A 26,029-nucleotide genomic window follows, 5' to 3' on the forward strand; every position below is an offset into this window, starting at 1 on the left:
GATGGACAGGGAGGCCTGGCGTGCTGCGATACATGGGGTCGCAAAGAGTCGGACATGACTGAGCGACTGATCTGATCTGATCTGATCATAATATGCAGTCTTTAAAAAAAAAAAAAAGTTTAACTCATAGTATCAGACAGTAGAGTGAATGTTGCCAAGGGCTTGGGGTCGAAGAAACGGGGAAAGATGGTACAAATTTTAATCTATGGGTACAAATTTTAATCTATAAGATGAATAAGTTCTGAGAATCTAATACATAACATAGTGATTACAATTAATACTGCATTATATAACTGAAATTTGCTAAGAGAGTAGAACTCAAGTGTTCTCACCAAAAAAATCAAGCAGGTGAGGTGATGAATGTGTTAATTAACCTTATAGGGTGAATTATTTGACATTGTATACACACTTGTATCAAATCATCACATTGTACACTTTAAGTATAATACAATTATTTGTCAGTTATACCTTAATAAAGCGGGGGGTGGGGAAGATAAAAGATCACAAATCAATAACCTAAACTTCTATCTTAAGAATCTAAAAAACTCAACCTAAAGCAAGTAGAAGGAAGAAATAATATCAGAGAAGAAATAAGTGAAATGTATAATAGGAAAATACATAAAATCAATAAAATCAAAAGTTGATTCTTTGAAAAATTCAACAAGTTGACAAGTTTTTGGTAAAATTTATCAAGAAAAAAGAGAAAGTATCTACATTTCTAAAATCGGGAATAAAAGAGGGAACATTCCTACTGACTTTATAGAAATAAAAAAGATTATAAGGGAACACTATGAACAATTGTACGCCAGTAAAAGTTATTTAATGTTCAGGAAGATAATGAAATGAAGCCCCAGGCGGGTAAGGCTAATCCTAGGATTACAGACTGGACTCCCTGCACACCTGGTGCTTACAGATGTCACTTACCCACAGATACGCTCTCCCTCACCCAGGCTTTGTACTCAGGGGACAAACATTAATGTGTCCTAACATTAATGTCACACCACTCCAGTACTCTTGCCTGGAGAGTCCCATGGATGGAGGAGCCTGGTGGGCTGCAGTCCATGGGGTCGATAGGAGTTGGACATGACTGAGCGACTTCACTTTCACTTTTCACTTTCATGCATTGGAGAAGGAAAGGGCAACCCACTCCAGTGTTCTTGCCTGGAGAATCCCAGGGACAGGGGAGCCTGGTGGGCTGCCGTCTGTGGGGTCGCACAGAGTCGGACACGACTGAAGCGACTTAGCAGCAGCAGCAAAATACACATTACAGATGCAACTGGACAAATTCCTACAAAGACATGAGCTACCAAAATTGATTTAAGAAGTAGAAAATCTGAAAAAAAGAAAGACCTTCTGAGCCACCAGGGAAGCACCAAGAAAATCTGAACAGACCTTTAATAAGTAAAGAAAATGAATTAATAATTGACAAATTCCCCAAAAGCAAAGCCCAGCTTTCCAACACTTCATAAATTCTCCCAAATAATAGAACAGGGGGAAATATCTCCCAACTGATTCTATGAGGCCAGTAATATCAAAAGGAGACAAAAAAAAAAAAAAAAAAAAACTCAAGAAAGAAAAATAGAGACTAATATCCGTTACGAATACAGAGGCAAAATACAACAAAATACCAGAAAGCAGAATCATACATCACAACCAAATGGGATATATCCCAGGAATGTATAGGTAGTTTGACATATGAAAATCAGTGTATAATGCACCATATCAACAGACTAAAGGACAGAACCACATGAGGTAGTAGAGCAAAATGGCTAAAAGCACTGTCTCTGGAACCAGCTACATAAGTTTCTACACTAGCTCCACACCAGCTCCGTTGTGGGATCCAGGGCAAGTCAGAAATCTCTCTATGCCTATTTCCTCATAGGCTACTTTGAGGATTGAGTTAGTAGACTATAAAGCACTTAGAACAGTGCCTGACACAGAGTGAGTGCTAGTCAAGTACTTTCCTTTGTTATTATTTTATTCTTTTTTTAATTATTAAACTTGTTACAGAGAAGGCAATGGCACCCCACTCTAGTTCTCTTGCCTGGAAAATCCCACGGATGGCGAAGCCTGGTAGGCTGCAGTCCATGGGGTCGCTAGAAGTCGGACACGACTGAGCGACTTCACTTTCACTTTTCACTTTCATGCATTGGAGAAGGAAATGGCAACCTACTCCAGTGTTCTTGCCTGGAGAATCCCAGGGACGGAGAAGCCTGGTGGACTGCTGTCTATGGGGTCGCACAAAGTCAGACACGACTGAAGCGACTTAGCAGCAGCAGCAGCAAACTTGTTAAAGATCATGAAAATTATAACTTCTCTAACTCCAGATTATATTTGCCACTGTGCCCCAAGTATCTCAACTGACATACTCAAATTTACTATCTTTGTATGCTGTAGAAATGATGTTGAAAATTGACAGATGCTTTCAGAGATTAAAATAAACTCACCAGTATAAGAAAAAAAAAGTTTACCATAATCAAAATCTTGGTGTTCCCTACTCAAACCTATTCTTCTTTCATTGTTTTCCTTCTCAGAAAATAACATCACCCAGTTTCTAAGGCCAAAAAAAAAATATTTAAGTCAACTTTGCTTTCATTTTCCCCCTCATAGGCAATATCCAATGGACAAGCAAATTCTTCAAAGTTTATTCCAATTCATCCACTTCCTACCTTCTCAGCAGTAGCAGGTTTAAGCTGTCACCACCCCTTTGTGGATTACTATATTCACCTCCTGGCTGGCTTCTCTGCTTTCACTCCTGCTCCCCTACAGTCTAGCCTCCACATAACACTTGTAAATTGTAAATCAGATCACGACTGTTTATACCATGCCCTACAGGGCCCGACATAATCTGGCTCCAGGACACCTCTTTCCAACCCTGTTATCTGTGAATTTTCCCCCTGCTCTCAGCAACCTAGCCACAGCTAATATCCATGCTGATCCTTTCGCTGGCCAAGAACATTCTTGCCTTAGGATCTTCATACCTGCCATTTCCTCTGCAGGAACACCCTCCCCCACTTGGCTCCTTCTCTCAATTCATTTGGATCTGTGTTTACCTCTGAGAAATGCTTTGTCTGACTATCCTATCTATTATAACACAGCACCCTGCTCCTCTCTATCTTCTTATCTGGATTTATTTTTCTTCATAGTATGTATTGCTACTTGACATTACTCATTTATCTGTGTTTTGCCTGTCTTTTTCCATTCAAGTTGAACTCCATGATTCTGTTTTGTTCACTGCTGTATTCTTGGTGCCTAGAGCAGTACCCAGCATATGGTAAGTGATAAGTATTTGGTGAATGAATGAAGACAAAGCCGTCCAGAGAGCAAAAAGAAAGTCACGTAGGGAAGCCAGATGTCTTTGAGAGAACTGGAGAAAGCAGCCTGTCTCCAGACCTGCTTTGACTCCAGCCAGATTTCTAGCCTCACTGACAACCCAAGTATATCCTTAGAATGGCCACTCCCCTCATTTATCTCTGCTGCTGCTGGTGCTAAGTTGCTTCAGTCGTGTCCGACTCTGTGCGACCCCATAGACGGCAGCCCACCAGGCTCCCCTGTCCCTGGGATTCTCCAGGCAAGAACACTGGAGTGGGTTGCCCTTTCCTTCTCCAATGCATGAAAGTGAAAAGTGAAAGTGAAGTCGCTCAGTCGTGTCCGACTCTTAGCGACCCCATGGACTGCAGCCCACCAGGCTCCTCCATCCATGGGATTTGCCAGGCAAGAGTACTGGAGTGGGGTGCTATTGCCTTCCCTGTCATTTATCTCTGGTTCCTCACAATTGAAAGAACTAAACCTGAAATTGTTACCAGTATTAGGGTGTCAAATACTAGTCCCGAGGAAAGTGTAGCACTGACTAAGGCCTACAATCAGGGTGAGGAACAGTAGCATCTCCCCATTTTTGTATGAAAAGGAGGAAGTGTAGAGTTTGAGAAGGAAAGGCTGGAATTATAAGCCATGGACTGGGATAGCTTGAGCCCCTAAAAGATAAATCTTTCAGGAACCTGAAGGTCCCTGCCTTAGAGCATTTATGAGGAATAAAAGTAAAGAAGAGGGGTTTATTACTTTTCATTTTCTCAAGTAAAGCACAGCAGGAAAGAGGCAATCTTTTTTTCCAGACTGCCCAGCTAGTGGCAGACAAAGAAAAACAGGGCCTGTGTATGACCTTCTAGAGCCATCGTAACCTTCTTGCCTCTGTCCTGTGTCTTACAAATCAACATGTCAGGGAACACCCACACTGAGTGCAAAGAAGGAAAAGACAAATTATACTGCCCAGCACTGGAAAATCCCACGGACGGAGGAGCCTGGTGGGCTGCAGTCCATGGGGTCGATAGGAGTCGGACACGACTGAGCGACTTCACTTTCACTTTTCACTTTCATGCATTGGAGAAGGAAATGGCAACCCACTCCAGTGTTCTTGCCTGGAGAATCCCAGGGACGGGGGAGCCTGGTGGGCTGCTGTCTATGGAGTCGCACAGAGTCGGACACGACTAAAGCGACTTAGCAGCAGCAGCAGCACTGGAGATCAGGCAGAAGAGGACTGCTCTGTGGGGCTTCTGTGCGTAGCGAACTCCTACAAGGCAGAATCAAAACTCAGTCTGCTTGGTGAGCAAAAGATAAGCTTTTCTCCAAACAGTTGAGAGAATCAGCTGACAGCTATGGGGTTTCCTGGTCCTATTTTATATCCTTCCATCCCACAAGAAGCTGTGTTGTTTCTCAAAGTGGCACCTGATTGGGAAGAGCAAAGAGAGACCAAAGAAACAGGTAGATCATTTTGTGAAATGAAGTATTTCCTGCCTTATCAGTAAACAAGGATGTCAGCGATTTGGGGCCTCCAAATGTGAATTTCTGAGCCTGAAGGGCACCCAAAAGGGAGACAATACTTGTGATCCAACAGTTGTAGGCTGGGCTGCTGCCAATCCCTAGGAGGAACTAAGAATGTAAAAAAAAAAAAAAAATCAAGACGCATGGTGCTGGCCCCCAGAGAGCTGAGATGCATATAAAAGAAATTATTTTAGTGAGCCTAGAGGCTTGTATCTTCCCATACAAAGAAGAGTGCTAAATTCCTTGAGATATCTGGTTTTCCTTAATTAACAATAATCTTTTGATATTCTTGCTGCAAACTTCTATATAACCTGACTCCTCCCCACGCCTCATGGCCTCCTCTGAAAAGTTCTCTCAGGATCACTTGAGATGCTGTCTCCTGGGCTCGAAGTCCTAAGAATTCCTACCAAATAAAACATAACTCTCAATTTCTAGGTTGTGACTATTGTTTTAGTTGACACATTCCAGATTGGTAAGTGGCAGTTTCAATAAGCAAGGGCGCTTACTCATGAGACTTACCTTGAGTAGCCACAAAACAAGTAGATTTCCATGCTCTCCTACCTCTCTGGCCAGAGTCTGAAAGTTCATATAGAGGCTTTAACCTGGTTAGTCATGTATCCAATCCAGATGGCTCAACAACACATTACTCTTTCAAGGCTGTGCCTTTGGAAAAGTTCCCACTGTGGGAATGGTGGGCAGAACCAACATTCCAAGGACAGGGGAGGGAGTGAGGAGCTTCTGATGCCCAGGTCCAGCTCTCAGGTGGGCACATTCTCTTGATTACCTCCTCCAACAAAATTGGCCTTAGAGTGCAAGCTTAGAGTGGGAGGGCAGACCTTGTTGCAGTTTGCAAGCCTGGAGTGCAAGTAGGAACAAGGAATGTAGAAGATGTACACCCTTAGCTCTTCTAAGAGGTACCGCTCTGTTCAGCACTCTGATGGTGTCCATTTAACCTGGTTATATATCAGTAGCATAACCTTTGCCCTGCTGCTTTAACAGTGTTGTTGAGAGAACAAACAGGCTCCAGATTCCAGAATATTAGTAAATGTTTCTCCATTGCCTCTCTTTGTTATTTGAATTCATAAGAAGCAAAACATTTACAAGCTATCATATAAACTTCCAATAAATTCAAAGAGATACCTGTGCTCTCTTCTGCATTTGACAATCACAAATATTCAATGATTTAAGACTAAAAACTTTATTGTTTTTTAAAAATAGTCATTTTAAGACCTACAGTGAAACTCATCTCAAAGTTCATTTCAAAAAAAATTTCCTTATTTAAAAATTTAAAGCAAGGTATTAATTACAGTTAGGTATGGCTGCAAGTAACAGTGACTTAAACAAGGCAAAAGTTTATTTCTGGATCAGGTCAAAGTAAGGTGGCCCGGGGCTGCTATGAGAATCCACAGTCTTCAAGTATTCATACCTTTTCCACATCACTGCTTTGACATTCTGTGACAAAGTCTCTACCCTCATGGACAAAGAGAAGAGCTAGAGTTTGGTCATCACGTCAATTTTCCAGGTGGAATGATGGAGAAAGGATGAAGAAGGGCAGAAGACACCCATCAACTGTTTTGTTTTTTTTTATGCTTAGGAACACAGGGTATTTTTATTTGGGTGATACTTTAAAGCTGAACAGTTGTATTTTTTTTTTATTTTATTTAACTTTACAATATTGTATTGGTTTTGCCATATATCAAAATTAAAATGGTTTCCTGAAGGGTGCTGCACAATATTTCTTTTTACCTCACATTAGCAAGATCCTAATCACCTTGTCATGGTCAGCTACAAGGAAACTGGAAAGTGTCTGCATTCTGGGTGGCTAATTGCCTAAGTAATATTGAGGGTTATATTACTAGGGAAAGAAGAATAAACATTGAGGCTAACAACTGGCAATCTATGCCACAGTGCAGGATAGAGCTCTGGAAATTCTGTTTCCAGAGCAGCTTAGCCACAGCTGTTGCTAGGCATGAGAAGATTAATCCATGTAGCTATTAAGACATGCCTGGCTAGAAGTAGAAAAAATGGAGGTGGAAATTTCAGTTAGAAGGTAGAATAGAATGCTTTGATTTTAAAATACAAAAGGATCGCAGCCATTCTGACTGGTGTGAAATGGTACCTCATAGTGGTTTTGATTTGCATTTCTCTGATAAGGAGTGATGTTGAGCATCTTTTCATGTGTTTGTTAGCCATCTGTATGTCTTCTTTGGAGAAATGTCTATTTAGATCTTTGGCCCATTTTTTGATTGGGTCGTTTATTTTTCTGGAGTTGAGCTGTAGGAGTTGCTTGTATATTTTTGAGATTAGTTGTTTGTCGGTTGCTTCATTTGCTATTATTTTCTCCCATTCTGAAGGCTGTCTTTTCACCTTGCTAATAGTTTCCTTTGATGTGCAGAAGCTTTTAAGTTTAATTAGGTCCCATTTGTTTATTTTTGCTTTTATTTCCAATATTCTGGGAGGTGGGTCATAGAGGATCCTGCTGTGATGTATGTCAGAGAGTGTTTTGCCTATGTTCTCCTCTAGGAGTTTTATAGTTTCTGGTCTTACATTGAGATCTTTAATCCATTTTGAGTTTATTTTTGTATATGGTGTTAGAAAGTGTTCTAGTTTCATTCTTTTACAAGTGGTTGACCAGATTTCCCAGCACCACTTGTTAAAGAGATTGTCTTTAATCCACTGTATATTCTTGCCTCCTTTGTCAAAGATAAGCTGTCCATATGTGCAATGGCTGCGATCCAAAAGTCTACGAGCAATAAATGCTGGAGAGGGTGTGGAGAAAAGGGAACCCTCTTACACTGTTGGTGGGAATGCAAACTAGTACAGCCACTATGGAGAACAGTGTGGAGATTCCTTAAAAAACTGGAAATAGAACTGCCTTATGATCCAGCAATCCCACTGCTTGGCATACACACTGAGGAAACCAGAAGGGAAAGAGACACGTGTACCCCAATGTTCATCGCAGCACTGTTTATAATAGCCAGGACATGGAAGCAACCTAGATGTCCATCAGCAGATGAATGGATAAGAAAGCTGTGGTACATATACACAATGGAGTATTACTCAGCCATTAAAAAGAATACATTTGAATCAGTTCTAATGAGGTGGATGAAACTGGAGCCTATTATACAGAGTGAAGTAAGCCAGAAGGAAAAACATAAGTACAGTATACTAACGCATATATATGGAATTTAGAAAGATGGTAACGATAACCCTGTATACGAGACAGCAAAAGAGACACTGATGTATAGAACAGGCTTATGGACTCTGTGGGAGAGGGAGAGGGTGGGAAGATTTGGGAGAATGGCATTGAAACATGTGAAATGTCATGTATGAAACGAGATGCCAGTCCAGGTTCAGTGCACGATGCTGGATGCTTGGGGCTGGTGCGCTGGGACGGCCCAGGGGGATGGTATGGGGAGGGGGGAGGGAGGAGGGTTCAGGATGGGGAGCACGTGTATACCTGAAATTTTTTTAATTTAAAAAAAAATAAATAAATAAATAAATGTTGATAACTAAAAAAAATAAAAATAAATAAAATAAAATACAAAAGGAAATTATTCTTCAGAAAATACTGATGAGGGGCTGGAAAGGAGGGCCATGCTCTTAATTGATATCTGCTCTGCCCTTCAGGCTATAGAAGTGGGAGAGTCTGAGGAGAGTCGATTAAACTGATGATTAAAAGCAGAAGTCAATAAACTATGGCCTTAGGATTAAATCCAGCTCACTGTTTTTGTAAATAAAGTTTTATTAGAAAGCAGTCATGCTCATTCATTTATATAACGCCTGTGGTTGTTTCCATGCTTGTAAAGGTAGAAACTGGTAGTTGCAACAGAGACCATGTGGCCTGCAAAGCTGAAAATATTTGCTATCTGGATCTTTAAAGAAAAAATTTGCAGACCTCTGGTTAAAACATCTGAGTGAAACCGTCCAATCTCTAACTTTAAATACTTGTTATGTTCTTAAAGCAATTTCACATGTAAAAATAACAGATTATAAATATGATCTGAGGTATAATAATAAGAATGCAATAGCTGTATATTATTGAGGGAGGGGCAAAATTGCTTTTCTTAAATAATGAGTTGCCCCTTACCCTGGAGAAGTTTCTACTCATTGTAACTAGTTGGGTTCTCTGGACTCTGAATTCTCTTGTTTCCATAAGATCCTTTGCATGGCTATTGGAGCAACTGTGTCTGGACCTCACCTCTGATAGGTAATGAGAAATGGAATATTTCTTGCCATATCAGTAAACAAAGGATGTCACAATCATCAACAATTGCAGCCACAATCAGAAGGTGAGCTGGTGAGAACTGAGGGTACTCGGGAAGGAATGAATACCTGACATCTAGCAGCCATCAAACTGCAGCCACTCCCTATGATGAACCCTGAGGAAGCTCAGGGTGCGAAAGACACAGGATACTGGCCCTACATAGCTGAGGTGTATTATCAAAGGAATGACTTATGTGGGAGGTCTCTTGCATCCTCCCATACACATAAAAGCTCTAAATTTCTTAACTTGGGATATCTGGTTTTCCTTAATTAAAAAAAAAAAAAAACTTTTGACATTCAACCTTCCTGCTCTTTGTTGCAATATTTGTATGTAACCTGGCTCTCCCCCCTGACCCCCATCCTCAAAGAAGGTCTCTCAGGGTTACTTGAGATGCTGCCTCTCAGGCTTAAGTCCTAAAAATTTTCATGGAATAAAACATAACTCTCAACTTTTAGGTAGCATGTACTTTTTCGGTCAACAATAACATATCCAACGAGTCACCTCACATGCTGTCCCTGAAGTTGCTATAATGCAAAATGGAGAGATTTAATTTTCTTAAGCTAATAAATTTACCTTTTCATATAAGGAAAACATCAAAGCACAGTGAAAAGGGAAAAAAAAAAACACCTCATCTTTCATATTCTAGATCAAATGTTACTTCCTCTGTGACAGTTTCTGTGCTCTGCTAGATGGAATTCATGTCAGACTCATCTGTCTTCTGTAGCATGTAGCTTGTACCTCTATTGAATCTGTCACATTATGCCTTATTTTGAGATTGTCTGTGAACAGATCTCTCTTCTCTTCCAGAATCTGAGTTCCTTAGTGGTATAACTCTTATCTTGGAGGCTTCTGAATGCCCAGTATCCAGCACAATGCCTGGCACCTAATTTAGGTGCTCAGTAAATGTTGAATTGAAATGTGAAAATTCACTCCAAACACATATTTTCTTTCCTGTCTATCACAGCAGCTAGCAGACCTGCCTCCAGCAGACCTTGTTCTGGCCATTGCATTGTTTTCCCCTTTCCCTTCTCAGTTTATTTGCTCATTTACAGATCTATGTAAACTGTATCTATGTGAAAAATGTATCTTTCCTGCTAAAAATTTCAAACTATGGATTTTATTCTTTCTTTAAAAATTCTCTTTCTGTGATACTTTTTCTTCCTCTGGACACTATTTTCCCTTGCCTCCTTCTCAACTCTTAAACATTCACCTTTATGTACCCATCAAGCAGTGAAGCAGAAGAGAGAAAAGGAGCTTTATTTTTCTATATTCCCCCACCTCCTTCCTCTTGCTCCATTGATCCAAAACATTTGAACCTGCCTTGGCAAGAACTGATTCTGGAAAGAAGGGCAGCAGCTTTCCTGCCCTGAATTTTAAAACTTATGGTAGAAGAGCCTCTTCCCACCCCCACTCTCATCAAAACATGGTCTTAGCTACAAGGACATAGGATTCCTTTATTTTAAAAACAAACACATGGAAAACCAATTGTGATGAAAATGAGAGCCCACAAGAATGGATACTCCCACAATGCCCTTCATGGGCCATGGAGTGGCTCTGCCTTTATTAGCAAGGGACCCGTGACAAGAGTCAAAGAATGGCTCCTATCTGGCCCCGGCCCTGTATCTGTGGGCCCTTTCACCTTTTGCTCATGCAGCTGCCAGGGCTGTCTCTTAGTGTTCTAGCTTCCTAGGCACCCACCAGATTCAGCTGCCAGGCTGAAAGGAAAGGAGAACTGATTTCAGTTTCCAACTTGAGCATGTCCTCACTGCTCTGACCTTGAACGGGGCTATTTCACTTTCTTGCCAATCTTTAGTCTATAGCCAGAGTTGTGTTCTCAGCATTGTTTTGATGCATTTCCCCAGGATTCTTTTCCTCATTTCTTCTCTGTGGCCTCTCATCTTGGCTGGCCCTGTGCCCTGACCCTCTCCAAACCCAGCAGGGCCTCCTTGCCAACCAGGATAATGATGGGCACTAAGAGAGTTGCGGCACTGGCTCTGGCAGGCTGAGAGGCACCAGAGAGGACCAGCAGCTGGAAGAGAACCAGGGCTACGTGGTCCATCCCTCCTAGGCTGAGCATTCCTTTGTAAATGAAGAGAGACTGGTCCTAACATTGAGGTGGTATGACCTTTGGCAGGATCTATTTTTGCCTCCTTTTTAATTTATAAGATGAAAACAACACCAGAAAGGCACAAATCTTCACACAGAGACACTCAATGTCAGCACAGTGGCAAGAGCTCCTTGAAGGAAAGCAGTGATTGCTCTAGGCCAGAACAATTAAAGATGTGAGGAAGCAGTGCAGGAGAACTCAGATTCGCTCAGACTTTGCAATGATAAGATCCAAACTACATTAGGTAATCTATAGTCAAGCAATTACACTTCTCTTGCCAGTGAGTGTATCTTATTTTCACAAGTCAGGCTTATCTAGAAAATACCGATTCTGGCACAGTACTGCTATTCTAGAACCCCGTATTCATTCCATCCCTTTCTCCCTGGGCCATATCCCAGCAATAGGGGGTTGCATGACTCTCTCTGGAGCAAAGTTTATCCTTCTTGCTAAGAAGCAAAATGAAGATCCATAGATTCTTCTGCAGCTGGCAGTCAGGAATGAAGAAATATGTGATCTAGTTTCAGTTCTACTTCAGCTACTTGGGCAAGTTTCTACACCTCTCTGGGTCTCGATTTCTTCCCCCTGTGAAATAAATTGGCTAAATTTTTCTCAAAGGTTCCTCCCAGGCTCTGCTGCAATCATTCATTCTTAGCTGCGTTAAGTACATCACAACTCAAGGCAAGAGAGAAGTGATTGGTTCTCAGGTGCACTATTTTCTCTTTGCACCTTTAATGGAAACTGCAGGGGACACTGCCTGGGGGGACAAGAATGGTGGTCAAAGAAGATTGTGCTCCAGAATCCTGGACATCGATTCCTCTTGAGAATCCATAGAGTTGACACACTCCTCTACTGGTATCTACAGAGGTGGCAAGAATCATCTTTAAGCATCATCCCTGCCCTCCGCTGCCCATCCAGTTTGCTGCACATGGAGTGAGTACTTCTCAGGGTCAATCACTGTTAGAAATACAAAGATTAATTTGGCAAGATAGCTTTCAAATCAAGCTTACAATATTTGATGGATCAAGAACCCATCAAGGTAAAAACCCAAGGGCCCTAGTTCAAGAATCATTTTGATCCTCGTTTTCACCTGAGCAGAAAAGGAATTAAGCATCAGTTCAGAAGATGTTTGACATCAGACATACCTGTATCCAAATTTGGGCTAATCTCTCAATTAGTTTCCTCATCTTCAAAATGTCACAAAAATAGAACCACTCTCAAAGGATTAGTGAGATAATAATGCATGTAAAAATGCTTTACTTTTTTGTCATAAACAGCTTTTAAGTGCCTTTTTGTACTCTGGAAGATAACTAAGCATATAATTTTGAGTGCAAAACTGGACCTTCCCCTCACTAATTTTTCAGTGTGGTGCAAACATCAGATATCATACAAATAAATATATCAGTTTAAAAAGCTCTAAGTACTATGTGTCATTTGGGTCCTCCAGGGAACAGTTGCAAAGACAGAATTATAAGCATAAGAGATTTGGTAGGGGTGGGGGGGGCGGTTAATGTTTGAGAAACATTAAGGGCAGAGGAAGCAGAATTGGGCAGAAGAGTCTTAGACTGCAATGCAGTCTCTCAAAAGCTTGGCCACGTCGAGAGGGACCTAGGAACAAAGGTTGCCCATTAGAGGAATTCCACGTTGGACAAGAATGACCAGGCAGTAGGACTACGCACTATGTCTAGTCACTAGATTGGGGCTACTGAAGAACGTGGCCTGGCTAGAAAGCTGGGGCAGATCCTTGATGCAATGAAAGAAGATAGTCAGTCAGCTATACTCTTTACAACTGCACAGCAAATTCTTAACAGGAGATCCATTTGGTGTAACTCCATGGCTGTCCATGCTATAAAGGAGAATTCCAAGAGAGATTAAGGCAGAACCTAGCTTAGCCTTCCCTGACAATGTCTCCTTTACATGGAGATGTAGAGGATAAAGCCACATTAACCAGACCAAGAGGTACTGGCAGGAGCCGCCTAAGATAAGCAAGAGCATCTGTGAAAGCACTCTGCCAGGAGAGGGCAGGACTTGGGTTATGGAACCAAAGGAGAATAAGATTTGAAGCTGAAAAGGCTGAAGCCAGATTGGGCAGGACCTAGTCATCCACGAAAAAGATTTTGGTCTTTCTCAGAAGAACGAAGAGAAACCAGTAAGAATTTTAAGAAGGATGAGGGAGGAGTCAACAATATGATCAGATCTGCAGTTTTTAAATATTACTGTGGCTACTCCGTTGACGTAAGAATTAAAACAAGAAGAAATTTACGGAGACCATTTAGGAGGTTCTTGCACCTGAGTTATTACTCAGACATAGTAAGCCCTCCAAAATCAAGACCAATTACCATTATTAATAATTATAAGCCTGAATTACATACTCTTGCTCCATGCATTAAATCTAGACAATTTTGCATTTGCCTTAAGCTCTTGACCAATTAACTCCAGGCTAGTCATTATTCATCACTGATTATACTATTCCATACCCCTCTATTTCATTGCTCTGTTTTTCATACATTTCGCTTTGTTGTAACAACCTTACTATTCCCTGTACACAATTTATACATTTCTGCTCCAAACCACAGTCCATGTCCATATGCATGCCTTTCCCCACCTTCTGCCAAAATTTTCTTCCTCTCTTCTCAAACTCCACTCAAGCCTACTCCTCCTGGCCTGATAGAACCAGAGGGTGAAGGGAGGGAGGAACTACCACCTCTATAAGGCAGGTGCATGTATATGAGGCATGTGGCCTGGCTAGAAAGCTGGGGCAGATCCTAGATGCAGTGAAAGAAGACAGTCATCTATACTCATTAAAACTGCACAGCAAATTCTTGATGGGAGGCCCACTTGGTGTACCTCCATGGCTGTCCATGCTATGAAGGAAAGTTCTTTTCATGGTATTTTTTCTCTTATGATCTTCTAGAAATCAAGAACTTGAGGAGTAATAGGCACTTTGAAAATGAAAATGGATAATTTATATTTCAAAAAACATCGTTTTTAAAAAGTCAGAAATGGTTAGTATAGATAGTTTAGGACGGAGAACAGGAGCAAATGAGGAATTGCTAGAAAAGGAAAAAAATAAATGTGATGTGCCAGGAAAATACAGCTAGTAATAACAGGAACTGAAATGTGTTTAGCACTTACAACATACAGTTACTATTCTAAGAACTTAATGAGCTATATTATATCACTTAATTTTTGCAAGAACTGTATGAGGGTATGATTCTTATCCCTACTGTATAATGTTGAATGATGAGTATCACCCCTGAGCTCTAAAGAGAAAGAACATTTTCTTGGACAGCTAATTTCTGAGCCTTAGTTGTGCCATGTGATCAGGAGGGGAGAGGGAAAAGCTGACAGAAGCCAAATGACTTAGAAGATGAAGCTGATTCCCAGAGGGAAAGACTGGGTAAGTAGACAGAGGAAAGGCAGGTAAGAAGGAAGTGGGATTCGGAAAGGTGAGAAGTTTACAAAATATTTTAAGGAAGTTTTGCATATCTCTTCTCCATGTCTTTAAGAATTAACAAAGACCTACACTGCCCTTTAGACTTTTCTGCCTTAGGCTTTTGTAGTCTTCAATAATGTGCCAAGTCTGGGCTTAACGAGAGCTGGATAGCCCAGCTCCTTCAGATTTACCCAAAGGTATGGTCTCTGGGAACTGTGGAGGAGTATACAGTACAGATATTAACTTTTTCAAGATTTTTTTTTTTGACGTGGACCATTTTTTTTTCTTTTTTTAATTTATTTATTTTAATTAGAGGCTAATTACTTTACAATATTGTATTGGTTTTGCCATACATCAACATGAATCAGCCATGGGTGTACACGTGTTCCCAATCCTGAACCCCCCTCTCACCTCCCTCCCCATACCATCCCTCTGGGTCATCCCAGTACACCAGCCCCAAGCTTCCTGTATCCTGAATCGAACCTGGACTGGCGATTCATTTCTTATATGATATTATACATGTTTCAATGCCATTCTCCCAAATCATCCCCCTCCCCTCCACAGAGTCCAAAAGACTGTTCTATACATCTGTGTCTCTTTTGCTGTCTCACATACAGGGTTATCGTTACAATCTTTCTAAATTCCATATATATGCATTAGTATACTGTATTGGTGTTTTTCTTTCTGGCTTACTTCATTCTGTATAATCGGCTCCAGTTTCATCCACCTCATTAGAACTGACTCATATGTATTCTTTTTAATGGCGACCATTATTTAACTTTCTTTTTAACTCATAAGAGCTATAGGATTTAAAGCAGAGCAAACTGCTGAGATTGCGTGGTTATACACCCATGTTTCAGGGGCAAGGGCTGAGTAATACTCCATTGTGTATATGTATCACAGCTTTCTTATCCATTCATCTGCTGAGGGACATCTAGGTTGTTTCCATGTCCTGGCTATTATAAACAGTGCTGCAATGAACATTGGGGTATACATGTCTCTTTCCCTTCTGGTTTTCTCGGTGTGTATGCCCAGCAGTGGGATTGCTGGGTCGTATGACATTTCTATTTCCAGTTTTTTAAGGAATCTCCACACTGTTCTCCATAGTGGCTGTACTAGTTTGCATTCCCACCAACAGTGTAAGAGGGTTCCCCTTTCTCCACATCCTCTCCAGTATTTATTGCTTGTAGACTTTTGGATAGCAGCCATTCTGACTGGCGTTAAGTGGTACCTCATTGTGGTTTTGATTTGCATTTCTCTGATAATGAGTAATGTTGAGCATCTTTTCATGTGTTTGTTAGCCATCTGTATGTCTTCTTTGGAGAAATGTCTATTTAGTTCTTCGGCCCATTTTTGATTGGGTGGTTTATTTTTCTGGAATTGAGCTGTAGGAATTGCTTGTGTATTTTTGAGATTAGTTGTTTGTCAGTTGCTTCATTTGCTATTATTTTCTCCCATTCTGACAAACCCACAGCAAACATTATCCTCAATGGTGAAAAATTGAAAGCATTTCCTCTAAAGTCAGGAACAACACAAGGGTGCCCACTTTCACCACTACTATTCAACATAGTTTTGGAAGTTGTGGCCACAGCAATCAGAGCAGAAAAAGAAATAAAAGGAATCCAAATTGGAAAAGAAGAAGTAAAACTCTCACTGTTTGCAGATGACATGATCCTCTACATAGAAAACCCTAAAGACTCCACCAGAAAATTACTAGAGCTAATCAATGAATATAGTAAAGTTGCAGGATATAAAATCAACACACAGAAATCCCTTGCATTCCTATACACTAATAATGAGAAAATAGAAAGAGAAATTAAGGAAACAATTCCATTCACCATTGCAATGAAAAGAATAAAATACTTAGGAATATATATACCTAAAGAAACTAAAGACCTATATATAGAAAACTATAAAACACTGGTGAAAGAAATCAGAGGACACTAATAGATGGAGAAATATACCATGTTCATGGATTGGAAGAATCAATATAGTGAAAATGAGTATACTACCCAAAGCAATCTATAGATTCAATGCAATCCCTATCAAGCTACCAACAGTATTCTTCACAGAGCTAGAACAAATAATTTCACAATTTGTATGGAAATACAAAAAACCTCAAATAGCCAAAGCAATCTTGAGAAAGAAGAATGGAACTGGAGGAATCAACCTGCCTGACTTCAGGCTCTACTACAAAGCCACAGTCATCAAGACAGTATGGTACTGGCACAAAGACAGAAATATAGATCAATGGAACAAAATAGAAAGCCCAGAGATAAACCCATACACCTATGGACACCTTATCTTTGACAAAGGAGGCAAGAATATACAATGGAGAAAAGACAATCTCTTTAACAAGTGGTGCTGGGAAAACTGGTCAACCACTTGTAAAAGAATGAAACTAGAACACTTTCTAACACCATACACAAAAATAAACTCAAAATGGATTAAAGATCTAAACGTAAGACCAGAAACTATAAAACTCCTAGAGGAGAACATAGGCAAAACACTCTCTGACATACATCACAGCAGGATCCTCTATGACCCACCTCCCAGAATATTGGAAATAAAAGCAAAAATAAACAAATGGGACCTAATTAAAACTAAAAGCTTCTGCACAACAAAAGAAACTATAAGCAAGGTGAAAAGACATGGACCATTTTTAAAGTCCACTCAAATTTTTTGAATTTGTTACAATATTGTTATGTTTTGGTGTTTTGGCTCCAAGGACTGTGGGATCTTAGTTCCCCCATGAGGGACTGAACCTGCACCCCCTGCACTGGAAGGCAAAGTCTTAACCACTGGACCACCAGGGAAGGCCCCAGACATTAAATGGAGAGGCACCTCTTTCTCTCCATCTGGAGGGTAGGATGAGGGAACACGGTTGGAAAGCGTTTTTTTCTGTCACAGTGAAGGGCGATTTTGAAAGAGGAGTTTCATGGGATATCAGTGCCAAGGAAATGAAAGCAGGGACTTAGTGCAGAGGGTTTACAATTCCCATGTTGATCCAAGTAATCATGAAGGCTCACAGGGACCAAGGATCGGAGGCTGCACTGAGGCCACAGTGAAGGTGAAGAGGCTTAATTTCCACTAAATTGTGGCTAAATCTGTACTGTTCTGCTTTCTCTCCCTTAACATTTGGCTCACTGACTTCCCCACCCACCCAAGAACCAGAATTTTATGTCCTGATCCCCAAGTTACCAGTGGAAAGAAGAAGGAGCAAAACTTTGCTCAAGGAAGAGCTGTGTTAACAAAATAAGTATAATTAGTGTGGTAGTGCAGGGAGAGAAGCTCCATTTCTTCTGCTGAATTCCGGGCCTCATTTGCATTAGAAAAACAATCTCATTAGAGCAGTATATTAGATTATAAGATATTTTCCAGGACAATCTTTCAGAAGATCCATAGCAATCCCTTGCATATACGCACACAAACAGACACAGATGCAAATCCTAAATTTTCCAATTAAAAGTACATACTTTTTTTTTAATTAAAAATCATCCAGAAAGTAATATAAACTGACCACTGGATGCTTCTAAATTTAAGACAGGAAGACCTGTGGAGCTTTAAAGAGATAAGGACTGGGAGTTTGAAGGAAGAGACATTAAGGAAAACTGTATGGCAAGGTTAAGAGAATTGTGGAATTAATGCTGTTTAAAAAAAATAATTGTGTTAAAATTTTTTCTCAAGGAATTAGTCCATTTTATTGGCTTCAGATCAGATCAGATAAGTCGCTCAGTCATGTCCGACTCTTTGCGACCCCATGAATCGCAGCACGCCAGGCCTCCCGTCCATCACCAACACCCGGAATTCACTGAGACTCACGTCCATTGGGTCAGTGATGCCATCCAGCCATCTCATCCTCTGTCGTCCCCTTCTCCTCCTGCCCCCAGTCCCTCCCAGCATTAGAGTCTTTTCCAATGAGTCAACTCTTTGCATGAGATGGCCAAAGTACTGGAGTTTCAGCTTTGTAATTCCTTTTTTCAGGAATTTTAAATGGATGGCTACAACAAGGTACACCTGGGGAACCCCTCCTAGGGCTAGAATTGCAGTCAGCATGCTAAACCTGTTCCCATGTTAAGACTACTTGCTTACTTTCATTCCTCCTTACCCTTACCTTGCAAAATATTTCTGTTTTCTCTCTCGGTTGCACAATAACATAAAATAAAACTATTTAGGAGTAAAAAAAAATTTAATGATCATCTTGTCCTATTCTCTCATTTTCTAGGTAAGAAAACCAGGACAAGATAGGTTAATTTTCCTAGGATCCTACCACCAGTTAAAGGCAGGGGTGAGGAAAGACCTAGAACCCAGGTCCTCCTTCCAACAGGCCTCTGGCTGTTGCCTCCAGTAACCCTCCTAGGGCAGCTCTCTCATTTTCTAATTTTCCTTCCTGGGGGCTTTTGCTAGCTCTTTATGGAATCTTTACAGATGACATGTAGTCAATATAACACACACACAATATGTTTATGCAAGGGCAATCTCAAATGCCCTGGTCTGGTTTCTGAAACACATTTTTGTGGCCTTTTGGCTTAGTTTGCACACTGGACATATGTTTCATTTTAAGCAGGCTGGCCCAAATGCCTTCCCTCTACAAGAAGTATAACAGTAAAAAAAGAACACAACAGAAAATCCTCTATTTTTCTTTTTAAAAAAGTGGAAAATACAACAAATACATAACAGAAAACTGGGAAAGTCATAATCCCATCACTGTAGCCACCTCTGTAATCACTATGATGTTTTACTACTTCCTCCAGGCCTTCTCACAGGCATCTCTTTTTAATATCATTGTTATCTGTCCTTAATCTGACTTAGTTCTGACTTGTTTTTGGAAGCAGCTGTCTGCAAACTGTCTTGTTCTTCCTCAGAATCAGTGAAAGGACATCTAGAGAACACCTCAGAGCTTCACTCAACACATAGCTGGGAATTAAATAATTTTTCTGTCATATGGTTGGGGTTTGTGGTAGAGCCTGCTAATTGTGTTTAATATCCATAATTTCCTTTTATCTTATGAAGAAAACCCCAATTTTATTAAAAACAACTCAATACCAAGCTTAAAAAAACTCCTATTCCTACAGCCTCTCTTTTAGTTAGGACTGGTCAAGTAAAATAGATGGGGTTAAAAGATGTAAGTAGGGATCACAGTGGGGAATCTTACAGAGAATAGCCTTTAAAGCAGACTGACACTCTGTTGATAAGCGCTTGTTTGGTTCTTCCCCGCTTCCTCCCTCTTCCTACCTGTGTGGTAGATGTGAAGGCTGGAGTTGCAGAAACCCTGACGGTGAAGCAGTCCTGAAGAGGAAAACTGCAGGCCAAGGAATAAGCCCCATCCTTCGCGTTGTGGTGCTGCAGACCGGCTCTGACTACCAAGTTTCCAACTTTAGGTTGTTTGAGAGAAAAGTACATATCCATCTTGTTTAATCTACACTTTTGTCAGATTTTTTTAAACTTGAAACCCAAAACTACTGACGCAGGAGCCAAACAACCCTGAAACGCAATCAGAGAGCGTTTCCCTTGAACGCCTTGTCTGAATGCCCTAAAAGTTCCTCTAAGTCTGGATTCCTCGGTTACTTGCAGTTCTTCAATCCTCTCTTCGCACCTCCATCTCCCACACTGGTGCCCTGGCAAGGCCACAATCTCAACCTCTGGACTCTTTAAACCTGACTCTCTGGACACCCAAGGCTGTGCTCTTTTCCTCTTAACCTTTGCCTGAGTTCCCATTGCATCCGGGCCGTTGCTCCTTCTAAACCCCGCCCCTCCTCACTCCTACCCGCTCAATTAGTGTCTGCACCTGCTGGGGGGGCTTCCTGAACAACTTTCTACTAAATGCCTATAAAAGATTTATATGAGATATTTCTTTTTAGAACATCACCTAAGATGTGCTCAAATTTTATCTGCAATTTCCAGATTGTTTTTCCCCCTTTCCTAAAAGTCTCTATCAAATTAAGGACTAGTTCCCATAGTGCGAGCAAGAGGTAATCATGGCTAACTAGACCCAGCTGAAAAATCTATGCATAGGTGGGTGGAAGAAGAAGCTTTTGGGGGAAATTTTCCCCCAAGGGTTAACCATAGAATTAGAGAGGCCCTTGATCTATTATATTATTTTTACCCCTTAATCTTTCTCATTAAGTTATGATTCTAGCAACACAAAAGATCTGAAATCTTTAAGATATGAATTTACTTGATGGAGGCGATGGCACCCCACTCCAGTACTCTTGCCTGGAAAATCCCATGGACGGAGGAGCCTGGAAGGCTGCAGTCCATGGGGTCACGAAGAGTCGGACACGACTGAGCAACTTCACTTTCACTTTTCACTTTCATGCATTGGAGAAGGAAATGGCAACCCACTCCAGTGTTCTTGCCTGGAGAATCCCAGGGACAGGGGAGCCTGATGGGCTGCCATCTATGGGGTTGCACAGAGTTGGACACGACTGAAGTGACTTAGCTGCAGCAGCAGCAGCAGTAACTTTTAAGCCAATCTAAGATATCCAACTTGTGCATAAAAATAAGCAAAGAAAGTGAATTATTAAATAGTAACCTCAGTGTCTGGATTTTAGTGCTAAGTACAATTCTCCCCTAAACTATCCCTCAGCAACATTAGCTGTGACTATAACTTAGTCTGGTCAGGTATTAATATTTTCTCCTTGGATTCTTGTGGTTGTCCTTAATGCAAACCCTCAGGGAAGCAATCTATCTGGTTCAGATTCACTGCTAATAAAGCATTCACAGGACTGTTGCCTAATATAATTTAACTTGGTTTGTGTGTGCTCCCACTTGTCTAAGAGCCTGACTTTAGATAGAGAAAGACAGAAGAGGCCCCCTTGGCTGGCTCTGGGAGGAACTGTGCAGAAAAGAATGACTTGGAGAAGATGAAAGGCTACATAAGTGTCTCTTGGCATGAGTATCTAAGGCTTGGCTTTTGGAGACTAATTATTACTTTCAACAAATTGAGAACTGCTATAAAAACATTTATATTCCAGGGGAGATATTTCAAATCCTAAAAGATGATGCTGTGAAAGTGCTGCACTCAATATGCCAGTAAATTTATAATACTCAGCAGTGGTTACAGGACTGAAAAAGGTGTTTTCATTCCAATCCCAAAGAAAGGCAATGCCAAAGAATGTTCAAACTACTGCACAATTGCACTCATCTCACACACTAGCAAAGTAATGCTCAAAATTCTCCAAGCTAGGCTTCAACAGGTATATGTCAAGACTGTACATTGTCACCCTGTTTATTTAACTTATATGCAGAGTACATCATGCGAAATGCCGGGCTGAATGAAACACAAGCTGGAATCAAGATTGCCGGGAGAAATATCAATAACCTCAGATATACAGATGACACCACCTTATGGCAGAAAGCCAAGAGGAACTAAACAGCCTCTTGATGAAAGTGAAAGACCAAAGTGAAAAAGCTGGCTTAAAACTCAACATTCAAAAGACCAAGATCATGGCATCCAGTCCCATCACTTCATGGAAAATAGATGGGGAAACAATGGAAACAGCGAGACTTTATTTTCTAGGGCTCCAAAAATCACTGCAGATAGTGACTGTAACCATGAAATTAAAAGACACTTTCTCCTTGGAAGAAAATCTATGACCAACCTAGACAGCATATTAAAAAGGAGAGACATTATTTTGCCAACAAAGGTTCATCTAGTCAAAATTATGGTTTTTCCAGTAGTCATGTATGGATGTGAGAGTTGGACCATAAAGAAGGCTGAGCGCCAAAGAGTTGATGCTTTTGAACTGTGGTGCTGGAGAAGATTCTTGACAGTCCCTTGGACTGCAAGATCAAACCAGTCAATCCCGAAGGAAATCAATGCTGAATATTCATTGGAAGGACTGATGCTCAAGCTGAATCTCCAATACTTTGGCCACCTGATGTGAAGAGCTGACTCATTAGAAAGGACCCTGATGCTGGGAAAGATTAAAGGCTGGAGGAGAAGGGGACAACAGAGTATGAGATGGTTGGATGGCATCATTGACTTGATGGACATGAGTTTGAGCAAGCTCCGAGAGTTGTTTATGGATAGGGAAGCTTGGCATGCTGCAGTCCATGGGATTGCAAAGAGAAGAACACACAAAGAGCGACTGAACTGGACTGAACTGATAAAGACATTTCAAAGGTGGTCCATTCTGACAGGGGTAGTTCTAAATCTTGAGGCCCTCCATGTCTCACTTCTCTATCTTTATCAGGAACTGCTCAGAAGATCTAATCCAGAGATTAAATTATTTGTCCCCTAGGGAGTCTCATTTCGGAGAAGGCGATGGCACCCCACTCCAGTACTCTTCCCTGGAAAATCCCATGGATGGAGGAGCCTGGTGGGCTGCAGTCCATGAGGTCGCTAAGAGTCAGACACGACTGATCGACTTCACTTTCACTTTTCACTTTCATGCACTGGAGAAGGACATGGCAACCCACGCCAGTGTTCTTGCCTGGAGAATCCCAGGGATGGAAGAGCCTGGTGGGCTGCCGTATATGTGGTCACACAGACCCGGACACGACTGAAGCGACTTAGCAGCAGCAGCAGCAGCAGGGAGTCTCATTTACCTCCTGTGTTATGCAGAGTAATTCTGCAAACACATACACCCTAACATATACCTCCAAATTCCCTCTCTACCACCCATCGTGACTTGGCAAACAGCTACCACGACTTCCGCTCAGAAATATAAACAACAAAACATTAATTTCTCTTACACACAGATAAAAGACAAAACGAAAATAGCTCAAAGGGTGGAATTCTGGGTGGTTTAATTTTTTTTCTTCTTTCTACTTTCAGCCTTGCCATACTCTCTTTGATTATAATACATATTAATAAACGCTAACATTTCCTGAGTACTGACTCTAGGCCAGGTACTCTGCTAAGCACATTACATATTTTATCTCACTTAATCCTCTTTAAAAATCTATGGATATACATATAAGGAAACTAAAGAAATTAAGTAACTTATCAGTGAGTAGCCTGCGTCTAAGTTCAGGTCTAGCTGGCATTAAAGTCAGGGCTCTTAGCTACAACAATATTATTTTTATAACAGAGAAAGTACACATTAAATAAAGATTATAAGATGTTGAAACTAGAAATTTAGTCATGACTTTATCTTAAGAAATTGTACTGTTCTAAAAATGAAAGGGTACATGGCATAATAGTATATTTAGTATGGTGGTTAAGAGCCTGGGTTTTGGAGCCAGAACTCATGAGCTCAACTTTCAGTTACATAGTCTTGCTATCTCCACGACCCTAGGCAAGTTACATAACTTCCCCATAACATATTTTCTCCATTGACAAAATGGAGCTAATAGCACCTACTATGGGGTTATTGTGAAAACTATTGTATTACATAAAATGCTTAAATAGCATCTGGCACATAGTAAGTACTACACAAGTATTATTGCTGTTGTCAGTATTGTTGTTCTTATTATTGTTTTTATTCCAAGGTTTTTGAAGCCAAGCTATTATTCTCCTGAAAAGAAATCCGGGCTAAAATTCTCCTAAGCTCCTGCACGGAGGATTTTAAGAATGATTGCCTTCCTTTTCTAGTGGAATAGCAGTGAGGAAAGGAATGAAGGTATTATGGTGGTCAATCTCTTTGGGGGCTGAAAGGATGACTTTACAGTGAAAAGTCTCCTGGTGTCATCTCAACTACACAGTCAAGCCTCAGAGTAGAAACTTCCTGTTCATCTTTTTTTTTCTTTCATGTAACAAATTAAAACTAATCTATTATCAAAGATCTGTTCATCATTTTTAAAAGCAGGGGGAAAGTGTGTAAGAATTACCAAATGAAACTCAAAGAAATGAAAGTATAATATATGAAATAATAAAAATATTTCTCCAGCAGAAACAATTATTGCCTAACATGTTCAAAAAGCAAAGTGAGGATTTCTGTTACTAAGCTAATCGATGAGTACAAGAGCTTAAGTTTCACTGGGGAGAGAATTCCTAAGAGACTCAGGTTTTCCAAAGTGGTGGTCCCTGCTCAGAAAGTCACAGGACTTGAACCCTCAAGCCTGGACTCGCAGCAGATGTCAGTGGCTCCCAAATTAAGGCTGAAGAAAAAAAAAATGAAATATTAGGTGAAATCAGAGAAGTGAATCCAATTGGAGGAAAACAGAGAAAATGGTGGTTCCTTTGGTGTAGGGAATATAAATCAAATAAATAATGTTTCCTCCCTTCTCACCTCCCACTGCCTAATGGTAAGCTCTCCTCAAAGGTAGCCTCAGCAACATGGTACTTCTAGAACCTGGGACCCCCCCCCCACCACTAGGACAGTGGCCCAGCTATTAAATAGCTCTGAATTCTGACTTTTTAGCTTCTATTCCTTAGCCTTGCTCTACATCTTGACAGGGAAGGACAAATTCATTCTGCCAGTCACATAAGAGCCTTTGAAATATTTGCAATGATCGGGCTGTTCCTTTGGTTGACTTTTTTTTTTCTTCTCTAGGCTAAATATGACCATTTCTATCAACTCTCTGATTTTCTGACTCTCACCATTCTATTTGCCATTGCTCTATTGGTAGGTATCCCACAAGAATTGTGGTACCTACCACGGAACCCAGTACTTCAGTGCGGTCTGACCACAGCTCACTGCAGTAGGACTGGGCTGCCTGTCATCTCCACCTCATTTCCCCTCTTGCAGTCAAAGGTTGGGTTGGTTTTCTTTAGCAGACACATCATAGTGGTGGCAAATATTCAACTTGTGGTTAATTTAAGTTCCCAGTTCTTTTATATGAATGAACACCGTCCAGGTAATCTCCTCCATCCTGCAGAGCTGGTTTTCCCTTTTTAGCCTAAATGTAGAATTCTGCTATTATTTCTGATACACTTTAACTTACTGAGTTAGACAAAACATTCTAGACTGTCTAGACAATTTTACATTCTGATTTGGTTCTGTGCTCTACTTTTCAGCTTTGTGTCACTCATGTTTAGTAAAAAAGGCCATAACTTATTGATATAAAAGTAAAGCAAACTTTTCTGACATTATTGAAAGTGTAGGCTTGAGTACATGTTGCAGAATGACTTCTAAATTAGTTTGAGCAATTTATAGACAGTCTTTTTCAATTCTCACCAACCCACCTGTGTGACATGTAATTCAAGGCACACAAGAGAAAGAGGACCCTTTCCTGTGCGTAGTGAGCAAGACAATGGAAGGAAGTAGGGACACTACCTCCATCTTCCTCCCTATTCTCCTATCTCTGATCCCAGGATTGGACACTCTTGTGGTTTGATTCAGGCATCATCCCTGATGAAGATGAGGCTGATAGGGTGGTTTAGGGTTAGGGTTAGACTGGTGTGTTTATGGCTCTTTCTAGACCACTGCTCAGACTAGCCACCTGACTTCCTGTCTAGGAAGATCAGAGGCAACAGGTAGGTATCAAGGCATCATTTGAAGAGGATGGAAGTCAG

The 26,029-nt window shown here is 40.8% G+C and overlaps 1 protein-coding gene across 1 annotated transcript in view; it reads right to left on the reverse strand.

The window, feature by feature from the left end:
• STXBP5L (syntaxin binding protein 5L) overlaps positions 1 to 20,489 on the reverse strand; it is a 455,210-nt gene extending 434,721 nt beyond the window's left edge. Inside the window, exon 1 of the mRNA XM_086404109.1 lies at positions 19,861 to 20,489. The gene's annotated coding sequence lies outside the window, so the exon portion shown is untranslated. The remainder of the gene's footprint in view (positions 1 to 19,860) is intronic.
• Between the last annotated feature and the right edge of the window lie 5,540 nt (positions 20,490 to 26,029).

This window comes from Bos grunniens, chromosome 1 (assembly GCF_055505025.1).
Source record: "Bos grunniens cultivar Pamir isolate PY7600 chromosome 1, Bosgru_T2T1.0, whole genome shotgun sequence".
Classification (NCBI taxonomy): Eukaryota; Metazoa; Chordata; class Mammalia; order Artiodactyla; family Bovidae; genus Bos; species Bos grunniens.